The sequence below is a fragment of the Erithacus rubecula genome (assembly GCF_903797595.1).
Source record: "Erithacus rubecula genome assembly, chromosome: 13".
NCBI lineage: Eukaryota > Metazoa > Chordata > Aves > Passeriformes > Muscicapidae > Erithacus > Erithacus rubecula.
The window spans coordinates 13,269,535-13,287,957 of NC_136665.1; the positions used below are offsets into that span (position 1 = coordinate 13,269,535).

The window sequence follows — 18,423 nt, forward strand, 5'->3', positions numbered from 1 at the left end:
GAGTGTGTTTGCTTTCCAGCTCTAAGGCTAGGAGGCTTTCTGGAGATCTAAGGTTTAATACTACTTGATAATGCACCCTTTGACCTTGTAGGACAATTAAAGTAAGTCAGAAATTATCTTCAACAAGAAAAAAAAAACAAAAACCTAGCTATCAAAGGGACTGCTAGTGTGAATTTATGAGCCTGTTTTATGTGAGCCCTCGAACTTACAAAAAGCCATCCTGACACATTGGACTGTGCTTTTCTTCTGCTGTGAACCTGCTGCTGGTGGAGGTAGCAATTGTTCAGACCAGGGTGTTCTGGGGTTGTGGGTATGAGCAGTTATTGTTTGGAAAAGTGTAGACTAAAAATAAATATCACTTGTGTCCAGATGAGGGTTTCTTTCTCTTCTCCTACCAACATGTGCAAGCATGAGCTGGATTGTTTTCAGGTTACCTTATTTTTTCTTTGGAACACAGAGAATTCATCTCAGAAGCTTCTTGGTGAGAATTCCTCATGACATATATATTGTGAAAAAGGGTCTTATTGACCATCTTCAGAATTACATGACAGTATTGTGCTGCCTCTGTGAGACTGAAAAATAAAAACACTAGTACAATGAGACAGTCATCAGTGAAGAGTAAGGAAGATTGGAATGCTGAGGTGAAAATGCAGTTCCAAAAAATAACAAAACCTCCTTGGTTCCTTGTCTGGGGCAGATGTGTTTGGGGGTACAGCAGGGAGGTAAAAGCAGGACTTGGGGCTGTGGTGCTTTACCCTGTGTGATTAAAAAAAAAAAAAAAGAACAGAGAAGAATCCCCACAGGGTTACAGATTCATTCCTCCTGAACTTCAGCATCTCCCCCATTCTTGATGGTGCCTCTTTTCCCTCCAAAGCAGACTCCATCCCCTCAGACCTCTATTCTGGAATTACCATCATCTTGTGCATTCCTGTGTCACGTTTCCAGGTGCTCATTCCCAGCTTTCAAAGACTCCTTTCTGCCACAGTCTCCTGGCTCTGTTCCTAGTTGTCTACCAGCTGTGCAGTCTGCCCTTGCTGGTCCTGCACCCCAGACATTTTCTTTCTTTTTCCTTTAAAGAGAAGAACATCATTGCTGCCCTAGGAGCACTATTGCTCCTGCAGCTTCTCCCTGCCTGGGGAATCTAAAATAGGAGTCTTGAGCCCAGCTGGAGACCTTGGCTGACCACTGGCAGGGAGCTGGTGGCAGACTGCCACTTGAATTGCCTGGGCTCAAAATATTAAGGAAATTTATTCCGTTTCAATTAATCTGCAAAAATACCATAGGAGCTTATGTGAGAGTCAGAATCTGATGTTGTAAAAGGATTTCACATGATGAGACTCTTGATGCAATAAGATGTCAGAAATCCTCCCTGTTACTAAAGAATGTTGATGCCTGTGTGAAATTGGAAGGGCAGGAGATGCTGACAGTGATTCTGTCATTGATAACCAGGACAAGGAGGGAGAAATGGGTCCTCCTTCTTTGACATCAAATCAACTCCTCTGGGTTGCTTTACTACCCTCTGAGTATATTTCTGAGAATTCAGAACCCAGATCTGTGTGTAACAGAGTTTAGGATTATTTAAGGACTGGGTGTGGGATCAGTTTCATCTTGGTTCCCCAACAGTGTGTTAATACTTTCCTCTAGTTAATATTTAAGTAGCCTGGTGATTATTTCTAAGGAAATGAGATCAAACTGTTGGTAATGATAGTGAGGAATAGAAAGACAGTGTGCCAGAATAATTTGTTTCAGGTTGTTTTTTATTGGAAATCATGATTATATGTGTTTCACTGTAAAGCATGCAGGGAACTTTGCAACTAGTGATAGTTTTGCACTTGTTACCTATTTTAGATCTTGCAATTTGTGTGTTGCTTGGATGCCCTTATTGATGCTGAGTTATCACAGTAGAAACCTGTGCATTTTTGGTGCTGGCACTCATATTTTGGGATGAGGGGAAGGACTCTGGCTGTTTTGTAGCTGTTTGAAGTCTGTGGTTGGGTCAGTGGGAAGGTGCAGTGTCCTCAGAGTGCAGCACGTGTGCTCTCCTACTCTGCCTTCCTTCCATAAGCCCTGACTTTATTGGATGCTTTCTGTGGGATTTTTGTTTCCTTCTTTTTTTAAACATTAAGGCTGTTTTAAATGAATCCTTTGTAATCCATGTAGCAAAGCTGTGCAAGTTTCTCATAATGCCTGTTGGGTTGGGTTTTTTTTAAATGAAAATCCCTAATCTGTTATCTGTCTCTAGAATAAATTTCTGTAGCTTGGATTATAGCCTCCCTGGGTAGTTGTGTCATAGTTCATTTTTGAGACAGTGGCCAAGCAGCAAAATAAGGAAGAGGTGGTTGGAGATGGGAAAAGCATTGGATCAGCCCCAGAAGAAGAATAGCATTTATTCGTGTTGAAATGTAAACAGGCCAAAAATTTTCAGCTAAGCAAAGCATTTCTTTGAAGCATGTTCTTAATTCTTTTTCAAAATATAATTCCACTGCAAAATCAAGTTTTTCTTCAGAACAGAAAAATAAAGTATTTATTTTAGGGTTGATCAAACTGAACATGTGAACTTTTCAAATTATTTTTTTAGCTGAAAATACTCCCCATATTAGACTAGATTGAATCAGATTTAGACTGGCCTTTTTAAACAAACCCCACGGACTGATTTGTGTGTATCTATGGCAAATCCTGCTACCTCTGTCTCCTCATGAAAATGAAGTAACATTTAAAATGGAAGAAAGAAGTTCAGAGTGAATGGTACAGTGTGGGATAGAGGGATTCAGCAATCCCATGTTTCTAATTGCAGATCAGGAGGAGGTGGTTGTGGTAGCAGGGTGGAAATATTACAGTCAAAGGGAACCATCTGTTCCTCTTTTAGCAGGAGGGTTGCAAGAAATGCCTGGAATAAGGCATCAGTCACTGTCTGCCAGTGGGTGATGGAGGCTGGGGTGGGTGATGAGAACCAGCCCTGGCAGAGCAGCTCTGCAGAATTTGTTGGCATTTCTTCCACCTCTGACCCTGCCTGTTTGCACTGAGGTCAGGGAGTAACAGCACCATGTTTAGGAAAGGCTCGTGTACAGGAGGAAATGCTTCTATTAATTGCCAGTGAGGTTTTAAAGAACATTTACCACCTGGATCCAGTGGTATTCAGTAATCTCAGACTGCCCTGGAGAGGTGTCTCTGAGAACAGAAGCCAGTAATAATTAGATTTATAGATAACTATTTTCCCCTTTCTTTTTGGTTATGCTACAAGCACAGTAAAAGTTTCATAGCCTTCATAAACCTGACTGGCACATACCTTTCCCCCAGCCTGAAGGATCACTGTATATTACAGTGCTGGGCAGTGATCAGTAGTACAGTAACAGCACTCACAAAAGGCTTAAGACCCAAAAGATGCAGTAATGAGAGAGCACATTTTACATCTTGAATATGAATTATTCTCCTGCAGCCTGAGTGCTGGAGAAGGGAAACTTTTCTATGCAGTTATTCTTGCATTGTGTCAGACACAAGGACTGAGGCAAGACTTCCACTGCAGAACTTCTTTTGAGGATGTTTTCAGTGCAGTGGGATTGCCCTGTTAGTGGGTGAATTGGGGTCAGGCTTTGTTCAGTCCCCAGTCTGAGTGTCTCAAAAAACTTTTGGAAGCTGTCTTTCCAAAAAATCCCTTCACTGTGGATACTTGAAGGTAGGAACCATCATCTGTGATCTTTGAGCACAAAGCTGAGGCTAATCCAAACTTCCTGTGTGTACCAAAAGCAATAACTCTTTTGACAGGACAGGGTCCTCTTCTGAACAACAGGTATGTGAATGGTATTGGTCTAATTTTGAGGAATTTCTCCCAAGATGTCAAGTTGTGTGCCAGGGATAATCCACTGGCAGTGGCAGAGTAACTGATGGAGTAGTCAGGTTTTGAATGCTGTCTTGTGCTGAAATATTTATGTGCAACTTTAATAGAAGATTCTTACCAGAAGAAAGTTATTTTAAAATGCTATGAAAATGTTCAAGTAGTTGTCGAGATAAGAATTTGCTTTTTGCAGGCAAATGATTTTGTAAAACATTTTTGAAAAGGATTTTGAACACCTTAGCTGGCAGGTTGTTTCAACTTTATCTTATTCCCTACTAGGAGGGCCAGTTTCACAGACATCTCGTGGGTGTTATTTTGTTTTGATTTGTTTGTTTTAATTGAAGTGCTACATACTGCCTCTTTTTTTTTTGTTTTCCTTGCCGAAAAATATTAAACTGAATGTTAAGAATAACACACAAGCTGCTCATTTCACAAAACTCTGTGGCTGAAAAAGATTCTCAAAAGTGAGCTTATTTCTATTTGTGGAGAAGACCAATTTTCCTTTGGTATTTGAATATCAAATATGAAGGAAGCTTAAGGCTTGCTTTCAGCATATTGCTGTCTTCTGGGCAGCAAGCTGTTATCAGCATAGGTATTTCCTCTTTAGATCCTGTGGTCTTGTGTGTGCTGTGCAGTCCTTGGAGAGCAAAATGAGGAGTTAGCAGAGTTATTTCTTGCCTCTGCCATCTGCTCTAATTTTTTTTCTCTTCTCTTCTCTTCTCTTCTCTTCTCTTCTCTTCTCTTCTCTTCTCTTCTCTTCTCTTCTCTTCTCTTCTCTTCTCTTCTCTTCTCTTCTCTTCTCTTCTCTTCTCTTCTCTTCTCTTCTCTTCTCTTCTCTTCTCTTCTCTTCTCTTCTCTTCTCTTCTCTCTCTTCTCTTCTCTCTTTTCTCTCTTCTCTCTTCTCTCTTCTCTCTTCTCTCTTCTCTCTTCTCTCTTCTCTCTTCTCTCTTCTCTCTTCTCTCTTCTCCTCTCTTCTCTCTTCTCTCTTCTCTCTTCTCTCTTCTCTTCTCTTCTCTTCTCTTCTCTTCTCTTCTCTTCTCTTCTCTTCTCTTCCTTTGCATATCAACCATGCGAAAAAATATATTTTTAATGAGTAGTTACAAATATGCCAAGAGTTCTCCTTGCTGTTAACTCTGGAGTGTGTTTGGGGCCAACCTCCATGTATCACCTCTTTCTGGTTTTGTCCCTCATGGATTTCCCCATTGAACTGTACATCTTTTTCACTTTTTCACTTCTCCTAAAGACATTCACTTGGATTAAAGGTCCAACCCATCATGATGCTCACAGGATATACTGTGCAGGTTTTATGGAATTGAAGATAGTTTGTCTGCTTAAGGGTAGATGCAGAGTAAATGGCTTTCTGTATATTTTTTACCTTTCATTTATTTCCAGCAGCTTTGCTAATATAGACAGCCTGCAGTATGTGGCTCTGAACAGGCTTGGTGGATATCTAAAATTTGAACAATTTTCTAAACATGTGCCAGGAATGAATGAGAAAACACCAGATTTGCCTGGATCCTTCAGAGAGCTGTTAAGAAAACACTTTGTCTCCAAAACTGGGAATTAATTTGTTTTGCAGTCTTTTTAGCCCATTTGGCTTATGTGATAAATGGATGTATATAGGTGTAAAGGAGGCCTATATAATGCATGCATACATGCACAATAGCAACACATGCATATAAACATTTACAGTGTGCATTAAAATTCTGATTGATTTAGACTTCAGAGAGAAGCCCAGGCTATGGATTTTTCAATGCTTCTCACAGTACTGTTTCTCCTTTTGTGTGGGAAGAAATAGCCACTGTAAAAGCAAGACTCCACTGGAATAATTAAAAGCAATTAGGTCAGTATGTTTATAAGTAGTCTAACAAAGTGCCTACTGAAAAAGAATCAGTGAAATTCTGGTAGTTGTGCAGGGGTACCTGTGAGGAGAATGAATACACAGGAGAGCTCCAGTCAGCGAGATGTGCAGTCCTCTAGCACTTAGCAAATCAGCTGACAAAGGGAGCTTTGAAAAGAAAATCAATTTAGGTAAAAGAAGGCATTTATCAGAGCTTGATTAATGATGCAGATCTATCACTGGGAAAACAAAGGTTTCCACCCAGCTGTTTCAGAGAGCTGGCTGTGCCCAGGGCTGCTGTGTGTGCTGGGACACTCACAGACCCTCAGTCACCTGCACAGGGCTGGGATCCAAGGCTGAGAGTCCATGCATGGTATCTAAGGAAATAAAACCAGCTATCTGTCAGTTTAAATCTGGCTGTGCACCCACCCTGGGAGGTGTTTGCAGTGCCCCAGCCCCAGAGCCTGTGCAGCAGAGGGAGCATCAGAAGCTGCAGGATTAGGCACACAGCCCATCAGATCCTGTGTGTGTTCACATCCCTGCTTCAGTTCCTCATTTGTCTTCAAACTGTGGTGGGTTTTGTTTGTTTGAGTTTTTTTTTTTAAACCTGGTTCTCAAGAGTTTCGTGACTCCAAGAGTTTGCTATTGTTGCAAGGAAATGATGCTTTTCTTATTTAATGAGCAGTAAATGTTAAATAAATTGAATTTTAATGTTTATTATGGTCCCAAAGGTAGGTAAAACTATTACCTAATGACCATAATGATGAACAGATTTTATTTAAATTTGGAATAATATTTGATCTGCTATGCTATGAATGTTTATCCTCTTAAAAAAACCCCGTCTATAAATATAAAGGAAAAAGTGTGATTAATGCAAGCAGTATGAAGTTGAAAGTGATATAAGCTGTTTGGACTTCAATTTACTTCTGTGCAAGTTTAGATGCTGAATCTAGCTAGAAAAGCTTCCTAGTTTGTAAAAGCAGAATCACACATTACCCTACATTTATCTCTTCCTTTGGAATATTCTCCACTTAAGTTTATCTGCGTGATAGAAAGGGATTAGTAATTATCACAGAATAATCTTCCAGGATTTAAAATTCATAGGTGTGTACATCAGAGGTTTGTTGGTTTTTTTCATTGAAAGGATGTCAAACTCTACATCAAAAATGCGCTAATGATGTTTAAGGTATATATATGTGTGCCTTTTCATGTATCATCACAAAGGAAATCTCCAACATTTCATTTTTCTTGAAAATTTTTTTTAATTGATAAAATTGTATGTGAAGTTTATAAAGCAGAAAAGCCAACTACTTGTGTGGTGTCAGTTCCCAAAAACTGTTCAGAGGGATCTTGTTCACATCAGTTTGAGTTCCAAAAAACATATTTATGTACTTCCATGTGGGCCAGAGCCTTGGGCCATGCCTGTGAGGTTACTCTGGTTACAGATGCTGAAGAAAAACAAGAGTGCTGTGGATCTGGGCTTGGTGCTCTGGCACTTAAAGACCTTTTCTGATCCCTTGGGCTCAGAATGCCAGAACTGTGTGAATCTCACCTGCTCACACAAAGCTAGGATTTGCAAAATCCATCTGTGCTGAAATCTCATTTAAATCTTTCTGTGTGGTGCTTGGGGCTGGATGCAGCTCTCACTGCTGTTGGAGGCTTCCCTGGTGCTGCAGAGAGAGTGAGAACAAGAAACCTGGGTCATAGGGGCCTCCCAGGGTCCCCATTAACATCTGGAATTGCACATGGAAGGAAATTGCAAGCCCATAGAAGCTCTGGGGGACAGCTGGAGCACGTTTCCCATTGTTAAAGGGGTATCATTATCTTGAAATACAGTCAAATTAAATAAAAACCGGACTAAAAGTCTTTTATTGTTTCTAACCTTGGCTGTCCTGCCATTATTTGTTTTACACCCATTATTTATAAGAGGATGAGGTGATATTACCAAATTAGTTTTACTTCATGTGGGTGCTGCAGATCCCAGCCAGATGCTGATGATAAATCCAAAGAAATTTTCCTTTGATCTCTTTTAGCATTAGTGAGCCTGGGTGCTGTTTGGGGCAGGAGTGGATGGGGGACTCTGTTAAAGCTTTCTGTCCTTGTGATGTTGCTGAAGGAGCTCTTGGCTCTGCAGTGATTCCCCACATCCCTGGAAGGCTGGGTCTGACTCGTGCCTTGCAGACTCCAAAGCATGAGGCTGTTTGCCACTTGGAGATGTGTTGTGCCATGTGAATCTGGCAAAAAAAGCCCCTGGTAGCATGGGAACATCCTGAACATCCCCTTCATCCTGAACTTTGGCAGAGCTTATCTCAGGAGCATTTCAGGGTGAAGCCTTTCCTAGCTCAGCACTTTCATTCAGATTTTATTTGTGTATCAATTAAGAAGCCTCCTTTTAAGAGACTCTTTAGATATCTCTGTGAAGGAGTACTGACTGCTTACGAGGGTTGGAAATGCTGCAGTCTCTGGTAATCCTCTCCAAATGTCACCAAAATGTCCTGGAACTCCTACAGGGACTGTGGGGTGTGTGTCAGACAGGCAGCCACAGGAACATTCCCTGTAAATGTTTGCATGTGTTAACCTGGCAGAGAAGCTCAGGACATTCAGCTGTAAGGACTTGTGTATTAAAAACTGAATTAATATATTGTCCTACAGATTAGAGTGGAAAAACACACAGCCAGATCTCTAATGTCTTTTCTTTACTGTGCACATTGAATAGCAATTATTTTATGAAGATAGTACATGGTAAATATTTATAAACAAAACAGGCAAACAATGAGACCACGGTGAATAAACAACTATAACATCGAAGTCCTGTTTCAGAATAACATACAATTGCATTCCTCACTATAATAAATAGTTCCTTTTTCCTTTCACAGAGAGTTATACAGTTGTCAGTGTTCAGTTCCAGTGTGGTGACACTGGATATATTCTGGCTACATTTTTTGTTTAATATCAAGGTAGTATTCTTGTTCCATGCATAAAAGCAAGTAATCTCAAAATACAGATCTTTTTTGGGTATAGTAATTACTGCTTCTTCACCAACTGTAAGAGCAATTAAGCCCCAACTAATGAGCAGTTTTCTACACTATAGTTATTATGCTCTATCTTAATAATACTTATCTCATCAAATAGCTTTCTTCCTTTGGAAAGGAAGTGTCTAAATTCATTACACGTTTTACAGCTACTGGACAAAGGAGCTTAATCCTTTTATCTTTTAAGGCAATTTTAGTTTCTTTCTGTTCTCAGGTGTATCTGGTTCTGTTTACATTTTTTGCCCTCTTTAATTTGTCTTCTCTGGCCACCTTAGAATTTAAACTTGCTTAACCTGTAGGGCTGGGGCTGGGACTTTATCTGAAATAATCACTTAATGCCAGGCAAGGGAGATGTCCTGCTCTGAGGGCAGATGCCTGTAAAGTGTGAATTTCATTCTTTGCCTTTTAATCTTACAAATTTTTAGAACTGGCTTTTGGTAGGTGGGTGGGTTTTGGCATTCCTTTTCCTACTAATTTTGACTACCATATTTTGAAACATCTATGCAGTAGCTACCAAAGTGGAAAGGAGCCCTGCACTGTGTGGTTCAGTGGGAGCAGCTTGGCATAGAAGTGGCCCAGAGGGGTGAGGCAGCACTGCCAGGTCTGGGAATTTTATTGTTGGTCTCACAGTATTTGGTGTTTTTCTTTAAGCCACAGCTGCTGGAGTCTTCTAATGAAAGGAAAATTCATCAGCTTCCATGTAAAAAGGCAGCAGTGGTTATGGGAGAGGAACTTGAATGTCTGTTCCAGGTATTGCTGACTGGGAGAAAAGTCACATTAAAAGACTCCCCAGAACCCTTTGGTCATATTTTTTAGGTAAATATCATCTTTTGGAGGTGAAATGCATAGCAGGATTGGGAATGCTATAAACAGAGAGGCAAGTTCTCCATCCAAGGTGATCCCTTCACTTCCCAATGTGCTGCTGCAGCCCCTGTGCAGGACCAGAGCTCTGTGTGACATATGAGAGGAAAAGCCCCACAGGGGTCATTTTAACACACCATATTTTTTTTTTTAGATTGGTTTGTTTCTTTATTTGTTTTTATTTTAGAAGCAAACACATCTTCTCATATAGGTTAAGAAAAATTAATCTTAGTGCTTTGTTGAACCATGTTGCCACAATTGTCAGGGTTAAATTAAGGTAGAGATATGAGAGAAACTGAAATAAATCCTATGGTTACTTAGTTTTCTTTTTAAAAATTCTTAACAGTTTACAACTGAATTTGTTGAAGCATTATTAAATAAACTCTGGCTGTGGCATGTTTGCTCTAGGACCTTGTTTAGCAAAGCACTTTAGTAAATACATAATGTGAAGGCCATGAATGATATTATATCTGTGCAATGGATAGTGAGTGCTCAGTGTCCACGATATGAGGAGCCCTTGAACTGGAACTGTTCACACAATTAAAGTTAAACATTTGCTGAAAAGACATTGGGTTATTCAGCTATTTAAAGTAAAGCATGTGCTTAAGTACTTTGCTGAATCAGAGCCTATAAAAAGAAATGTTCACAAAAACATGTGAATGCTGAAAATGGAAACTAATGTCTAGTTAGCTGATATTGTGTGGCTACACAAGTGAGCTAAAGCTGGGTGTGAGACCACTTGGCTGGCTTAGCTCTGAGCATCTCCCATCCAGTCCAAGCTGTGAGCTTTACTCAGCCTGCCTGGGGTGAGCAAAACTGAGCTCTATTCTAGGGCAATAAATCCACTGCTTAGTTTGCAAGTCATCATACCAGGAGCATTATGCTGCATGATATGCATGCTATAAAATGCAAGGCTCCTCTGAACCACTTAATCAAAGCATAAACTGGAGCTGGGAGGTAAACTCTGGAGGCTGAGTGTGAGTAAAGATCAATAAGATGTGTCTCAATAACTCTTAAATTAATAAACTTCTACTACTGATTTACTAGCTTCTCTGTGTTAGTGGAGTTATAAGTGGTTACATCCAGAATTTACTTCAGAAAAATCCCTGCTTGCTTTTTGCTACTGTGAAAACCTGAAAAGGCCAGTGAGACCAGAAGTAAAAGACACCTAGTGTCAGTCATTGATGGTTAAAAAGAGACATAAAAGCATTGGTGCAACCACTCTCACAAAGTTTAACTATTTGAATGAGCTTCTGTCCCTTATAAAATAATCTCCTCCCAAAGTGTGCACCAGGTTGTGTTTCTGAGAGCTTGCACAGGACATCATAACTGAGGAAGAAACAAAGTGCTGTATGTGCTTTTAAAGCAGTCATTGAAAAAGGCCTGGAAAATAAATAAAAATAAATAAAAATAAATCCTATTTTAACAAAAAAAAAAAAACCAAAAGAACAACAACAAAAAAAAAAAAAAAAAACAAAAACCAAACAAACAAAAAAAAAACCACCCACAAAACAAACCAAATCCAACCCACTACCTTTTTTGTTGTTGGGTAGTATGAAGTTTATAGGTGTCATCTAGAGTGTTGGTGTCTCCCCCCTTCTGAGATAAAGAGCAATACATGGATTTTCATTTGCTTATAAAGACAATGGCAAAACAAATTAGAGGAGATTGAAAAAAGATTGTAATTTTAAGGTTCTCATTTACCTTCTGAACCTTTATCTGTGTGTGTTTCTAGATTTTCCAATGAAACCACAGAGCCTAGATAGTTTCTAGTTTAAAATGCTGGACATAATTCTTCCTCATGAGACCAAGACTTCAGTCTCTTGAGTCCCCCAGTTACGGCCTTAACAAAGTCATTAAATTGCTGAAGACATGCTCTATAATCAGGAAGGTTGTTTTTAATTATGTATTTTGGTCCTTGTTCCCAAATACTGCTTCTGTCATTGCCTTAAAACACTTTGAATACTCCAAACTTACTCCTATATATTTGTACTGGAAAGAAATTCCAGTCATGGATTGAAATCTATTTTGTATTTCACTTTGAGCAAAATAAAACCAGAAAATCTGTCGGTTCCTCAGAAGTTTCCTCCTGGATTCAGTGTAAGGTCACAGATACCACAGGAATACAAACAAGTGCCACAGTGCATTGCTCAGCATAGTAGGAATTTATTTTGTCCCCACTGTGAGCCAGTCAGCATCTGGATTTTTGGAGCTAAAACTAACAAGGGTTGACCTGAAGGAAAATAAATTTTTTGAATATTTGTATGTGGTAGGCTGGATCTGTCGATCTGTTTCCCCCCCTCCACTGCTTTTTGGAATGCTACAATCCATTGACAAAGTCCATCAGAGCTGAAAGAAGAGCTGTTGGGTCTATTCAGTGTTCTCATTGAATCTCCAGCCTGGCTGACTTCTCTCCATGATAATTCTGGGCAGTGGGTGACCCCTCTGGAGAAGAGTTCTCCAGCATAACTGACTTTACTGATGAAGATTGTCTGCAGGTGTCTGGATTGAGAAATCTGCATCTCCATCAGGGGAAGATGCTGTGTCCTGGAGGTCACCTGCATCTGCCACTGGAAGGCAAATAAGGACCAGGCTGGACACCTGGTGAGCTGCTGTGAGAATTAAGCTGCAGATTGGAACTTGGAGAGCAATTAAACATGGGAACAACCTTTAAAAAACAGAACCAAAAAGCCACACACAATGGCTACTCAAGATTTGAGTTCTTCAGTGCTCAATACCTTTCTGAACAAGGTGAAAACTATTTTTAAGGCTCAGAGAGGTGGCTTTATGGAGTGTAGTGACTCATGCTTGTCATGTCAGTGTGTGTTATCCAACTGCTTCTTCTGGCATGGAAACATGTTAGTTTTTACTGATACTGTAAGAGTGGAAAACCAAACAAAACCTGAGATTCCTTTCCTTTGGAACAGAGCAAGCTTCAACAGTCTTTTGGAAATATAACCAGGGTTTCCTTGATTAACTGAACTGTTTACAAACTTGGGTAACTATCAAGGATGCCAGGGGTTAATTGATATAATTTATTTTTGATGAAAATCAGAAAAAACAAAATCTAGTTTCTGTTCTGTGCATTAATATGCCAGTTAAGCAACTGGAAATACTGTTCAAGGAACATCTAGTTTGTAAATGAATAAGGATTTCAGGCCTGGAGTAGAGAATCTGTACAAACTGCAGCAAAGGCTGCTCTGTTGGAGTGTGTGGTTTTGCATAACAGGTGAACTGAAAATGATGGGTATGACAGGAGCTATATTTAAATGAGCCGAGTTGAAAGCAGTACAAGAATAGAGGAAAATGATATACACAAATCACAGTGAATTCTGTCCTCCACAGATCTATTTCTTTTGTCCCAAGCAAAAATTGCTGTGATGGAACATGAGGAACTAACTTTTGTGAACTCAGTCGAAACAAGTCTGAGTTTGGAAAAGGTACATGCCTTGTGGCATGTGAAGGGGAAAGAAACAAATGTCTTCTGGGAAAAAAAAAAAAAGAGGAAAAATAGTAGTTTCATTTTCCAGGACTTCAGAAGAATTTTAAGGATTTTTTCTTTATGTAGAAGGAAACTTAAGGATCTATTTCCAGTATTTTAGGTCAATACAGTCATTGAATCTCTGAAGGGCCAAAGTTGGAATGAAAAATACTGTGAATGGCTCTTTATACAACCAAGTTTCTGGGGTTTTGTCAAGTATTTTTGCATATATTTTGGAGTTTCAGCTACTATTGGCTTAAAGGAAGGACCAGGAGAGTGTAGAGCAAGCAATGTTGCACTCATGCTTTAAATAGCAGATTATCTTTTTGTAAAATTTGCTGTAGAAGTTGGAATGCACTATTTTGCCATGCTTCCAGACACCTGTAATCTCAGCTATGCTGCATTGAATTGAATCTCCTATTTGCAATGTTTGATTTTGTCCCGTTTTCTTTTATACCATGTGAATCCTGTGTCTGTCCTTGTTATGTCAGGCTTTCACAAGGCACAGTCAGGTTGATCTCCAAGCTTGTCCTTTCAGTGAGCATCTACAGCTTACCAGGTTTCCCCCCTAAATAAATTTCCTGTGTGTTGAGCAACAATGGTAAAAAAAATATACATTTTTTTGTTACCTTCCAAGAAGCTTCTGCTGGGATGGGCAGTGTGCTGTCTGTTAGCATTGTATCAGAAAGAGCTGCATTTTTCCTAAGTAGAGCTTTGTTATGAAGTTCATTTGACTGAAAATATTTTGCATGCTTAACTACCTGCTGGTGAATTTTTCTATGCCAAGTAATGTGTCAGGAGCTAGCAGAGCATAGTAAGTTAATTACTTGTGTGCATACTGTGAAGGAAAAGCAAACAGCAAGGCACCGGTGATACGAAGAATGAGACTTCATTTCAGTCACCAGAGATTGTGTTGTTAATGAATCCACTCAATCAGCAGGGAATTGGTAATGTAGATAAGCCCAGGTATGGCTGTGTACTGATAGGAAGATTAGTCCCTCAACCAAAACATTGTTTTTAGTGAGAGTTTGCTAATATTGAATAGTTTTTCAAAAGCACCGGTGAGATAAAGCAGCAGCCTGAATAATTATGGCTGTCTGGAAAAGACATGGTGATGCTGATGATCTTCTAATGTGCTCTGCAGCCACCATATAAATCCAATATCTTACAGATTTCACAGTGGAGTGGCACACTCCAGATTCCATTCTGTGGTGTGTGTCACCAGGGGCTGCCCAAACGCTGCTGTGGCCACAGAGCTCAGGGAGGAGTGCTCAGGGCTGGCTGCTGCCTTCCCCACCACCTGCTTTGCTTTCAGGCATCCCTGGTGGCAGCAGGTGAAGATGCTCCCATGGGAGGCAGCAGGAGCTGCAGGCAGTGAGGTGGAGGAGGTGATGCCCTTAGATTGCCCAGGGGAAAATTCATCCTGGGAACAGCTGCATCCCAAAGCCTGCAAGCTGCACTTTGGGGCAACCATCCCAAAATTAACGGTTCATGCTGGAAGAAAGAACTTTTATCCCAGCTAGGGTATCTTTTGGGGGTTTTTATTTAACTTGGTGTTTGAATGTGCACCACAGGTACTGTGGGAGTGAATCTCCTGCAGTGCCCCCCCTGACTCCATCCATCACAGCAGTTCTTTGCTGCCAGCTCTCTGCAGCAGCTGGTTTTCCCCCAGAGTGGCTGCTCAGGTGTTTGTGTGCATTTCCCTGCCAAAGGGTGCAGCTGGCAGAAGGGAAGGGGTCTGGGGCAGGAGAGGGATGCTGCCACTGCCCTCCTCCAGCACTGATGGGTTACTACCTAAAACTCATCTGGAGAGAAGGGGTACAAGTGAATCAGATCCACATTAGATCCCTTTCATGACTTTGATTTGTTGGATTTTTCGGCTTTGTTTGGTTTTTGGGTTTTTTTTGGTTTTGGGGTTTTTTTTTGGTGGGTTTCTTTATTAGTTTTTTTCCTAACTCTGGACTTTCCTATTGGAAAACTAAAGCTGGTTTGGAACAGTTTAAGCCATGTAGCAACATACTGGAAATGACAGATATAGAACAAAAATGAGAAAACTGATGGTAAATGTTCTCTTGTCAGCCACAGAAGCAGTGCCTGATGGAGTACCTCAGGCTGGACACTATGGCTGCTTATTGTCTTCTATTCATTCCTCTTAAATTAATGGTAGAAACATAGACTGAATGTTAATAGAAGTTGAGGGCAGGGTTCACAATGTGTCATTAAGTAAAAGCTAGCAATCTCCCAGCAACTCTCCTGGGAGCTATTTTACTGGTGCATATTAGTGAAAGGGACAGCTGGATTGAGAAGGCTGCTGGAACAGAGATGCCATTAAGAACTTAGCTGGGCAAAAGTTGATTTTCACCTAAAAAGGCAATATCGTGGCAAAGCCAGTATTTGTTGAGATTTGATGAGTGATTTTGGGGACTGTAGTGTTTTCTGTGATGTGATTAAACTATGAGGTCCTAACCTGGTGGCTGTCTCTGGTCAGGTTAGGATCAACAGGGGGTTTTGAAAAGCTGAGGGTCACATGTTTCAACAATAGATAATTTTATCTTCCTGGTTTTATTTTTTAAATCCACCCTCTGCTTAGGACACTTCTATTTTTTGTAAACCCGAGCCAAAGCAACAAGTGAAAATCAGTTTTGTAGTAGGTTTCTTTTGAAATGATGAGTACTTTCAGCAGTGCCTCTGGATAGGTTTTATTGATATCAGCCCTCCCTCCCTTTATTCCCTTTCTATATTGCTCTGTGCTCTCTGTGGGTGTTTTATTAACTTGCATCCTGCAAAAATTCAATAAAAATATACAGTTTTTTCCTGTCTTTCCTCCTCCTTTCCTTTTTTTTTCGTGCTGGCTTTCAGAGACAGAGCTCTGGGGAGGGCTTCTTTGGTTAGTTACAAGGAACAGATGGGAATCAAGAAAAGGTACTTTCTGTTCCTGTACCCACCCAAATTGGAGGTAATTAAGTTACAGTGATGCATCATTTACGTTTGCAGTTTCTTTGGTGAGATCAAGCCTATTAAGGGTACATGTGAGAAGTAATAGGACTCAAGTCTGTGGTGCTTTGAGAAATAACTGGAACTGGGTTTTTTCTAAATGTGTTTGCAGGTACCCTGGCACCAAGATCTGTAGTGGGACATTGAGTCTTGCACAGCTTTTTATCTCCATAGCTCCCTTCAAGTTCTTAGCAATCCTTGCAGCTGCTCTCATGAGACAGGTGAACTTCTCCCTTCATAAAGGAAGGGAGTGAAATGGAGCATGTAGCTCCTGGTGGTAGGAAGGAGGCAGAGAAGCAAGATGGGAATTTTAGATTTCCTGACATAAATGTCATGGCTTATTGCTGTCACTGTCATTCAGTGCTCATGTCTGAGCCCCTGGGCAGGTTCAGCAGCAGGGGAGCATTGATGCTGCAGCAGGGTCTCAGTCAAGCCCTCAAACAGCCTGTGAGCTCTGGTTCAAAAACCACAGAAGGGTTCCTGAGCCCATCATGTCTGTTCTTGCACATTTTCTTCTTGCTTCACTACTCCTGCAGGTCTGTCTCCCACAGTTTCAGCTCAGCAAATGTTCCCAGGCTGCTCCCCAATTTCACCTCCAGATCCTTTCACCTGCAGTGCCATTGTAAGATCACAGGCACAGAGTGGCAAGCTGGCTGCTTGTCTTCCTGCCTTTTGCATGCTCTGGGTGTTGGCAATGGTGGCTGTAATTAGCACTGAGCCAAATTCATCCTCTTGCTTCCTTTTCTTCCAATAAAGTCTTGCTGAAGTCCCCAAAGCCTCCATCTGCATCCAACAACTCTTGGGTGGGAAAGTTTCTTGCCCAGTTTCTTCCTCTTGTTTGCTCAGATTTATTTTCTCAGAGCTTTGTTCATGCTGTGCTTTCTCCTTGGAGTAGCACAGATGGAACCATAGTTTACATCAACATTATATGAGCTTGTGCTTTTTCATATGTTTAATTCTATGAACCACTAGACTCATTTCTTCTTTTATCTTTACTCTCTGGAAGAAAAGACATTTCTTTTCTTTCTCATTGGAAGGTTGATCACCTTTCTGGTGTGTTAGTGCCAGCTCTGGAAGATGGCCTTGGAGAAGAAAGCATGAACAAGGTGTTACAGAGAAGGGGAGGTTAGCCCAGAGGAATGCATCTGTTCAAGTTTGAGATGTTTTATATTGTGCTTTTCTTACGTTGTTCAGTTTAAGCTTTTTGAAGCAGCTGTTTTCTAGTGAATTTTGGAAGAATGGAGCTCCTCTTCCTTCTGCTGCATTGGGGCACTACAGCAATATAAATATCCCTCCTGTTAAGGTCCATCATTATACACCTATTGCCCTGTGAATGGAAAAAAGGATACTTGAAAAGGGAGACCCTTCTCCAGAGGAACTTGGCCTGGATGTGACCTGTCCAATGCACCCATTACTGAAATCTGTGTCTTCCTCCCAGCAACACAAAGTGCTCTCACTGAGCTACTGCATTGATTCATAATGCATCTTCATTCTGTAATTTCCATAAGGATTTATACTTTTTAAAATTATATTTAGGAAAAAATCTATTTTTATGTCTGTCCCTAATCTTCACAGGGCTTTACTGAACTAGTATAGAAATAGAAGAAAGGTAATTTATGATGCCTTTATATAAATTAATCTCCTGTTTTTTCCTTATATTGCAAGTTATCACCTCGTTTATTATATGCAGCTCAGGGTGAGCAGTTTTTAAAAGGCCTCTGACAGTTATGAAATGAATGGTGTGAGGTGTCAGATACATCTATTAAAAATGTAGGAAATTATAAAAAACAGAGGTTGTGAATATACATTGTCTCAGTCACTTGCCACCAGCAGGCACTTTCAATACCACAATTTATCCTCCCACTCAGGGAGTTCTGCGTAATAATTTCATTGATATTGTTGTGCTCTGTGCTCAATATAAATAATTTTGAAATATTAGTTGTAAAATTCAACAGGTCATCAGGCAAGTCTATCTAGATTTTATTGTGTGAGACACTCCTGAAAAAGCCCCAAAGTATTTTGCCAGCACAGCTAAACTTAGTACCATTTTCACTTTTGTGTGGTGGTAAATTATTCAGCTCACAAATGCTAAAACTTGAAATGTTTATGGAAAAAGCTTGTTTTAGTAATTACACTTACTCCACTTTTTTGTGAGTTTCCTGCAATGTTCATCCTAAGGTCGTGGTGTTTCTTAATGTTGGATATTTATCATACATTTGTGCCACTGGCAGGTTGATAGGTACAGTGGGAGCTTCATACAAGATTCATGGCAGCTTCATACTTTCCTGAGGAACAAAATTGGGATGCAGAAAATCTGTGTATGAGTGGGGAGGATATATAATAAAAAATCACTAAATTTGTGACTGTGTAATAGGGAATAGTT

General features: G+C 40.3%; 1 protein-coding gene across 2 annotated transcripts in view; it reads left to right on the forward strand.

Annotated features, from left to right (window-relative positions):
- Window positions 1-18,423, forward strand: part of PTPRG (protein tyrosine phosphatase receptor type G) — a 384,534-nt gene that overhangs the window by 178,003 nt on the left and 188,108 nt on the right. The window lies entirely within an intron of this gene.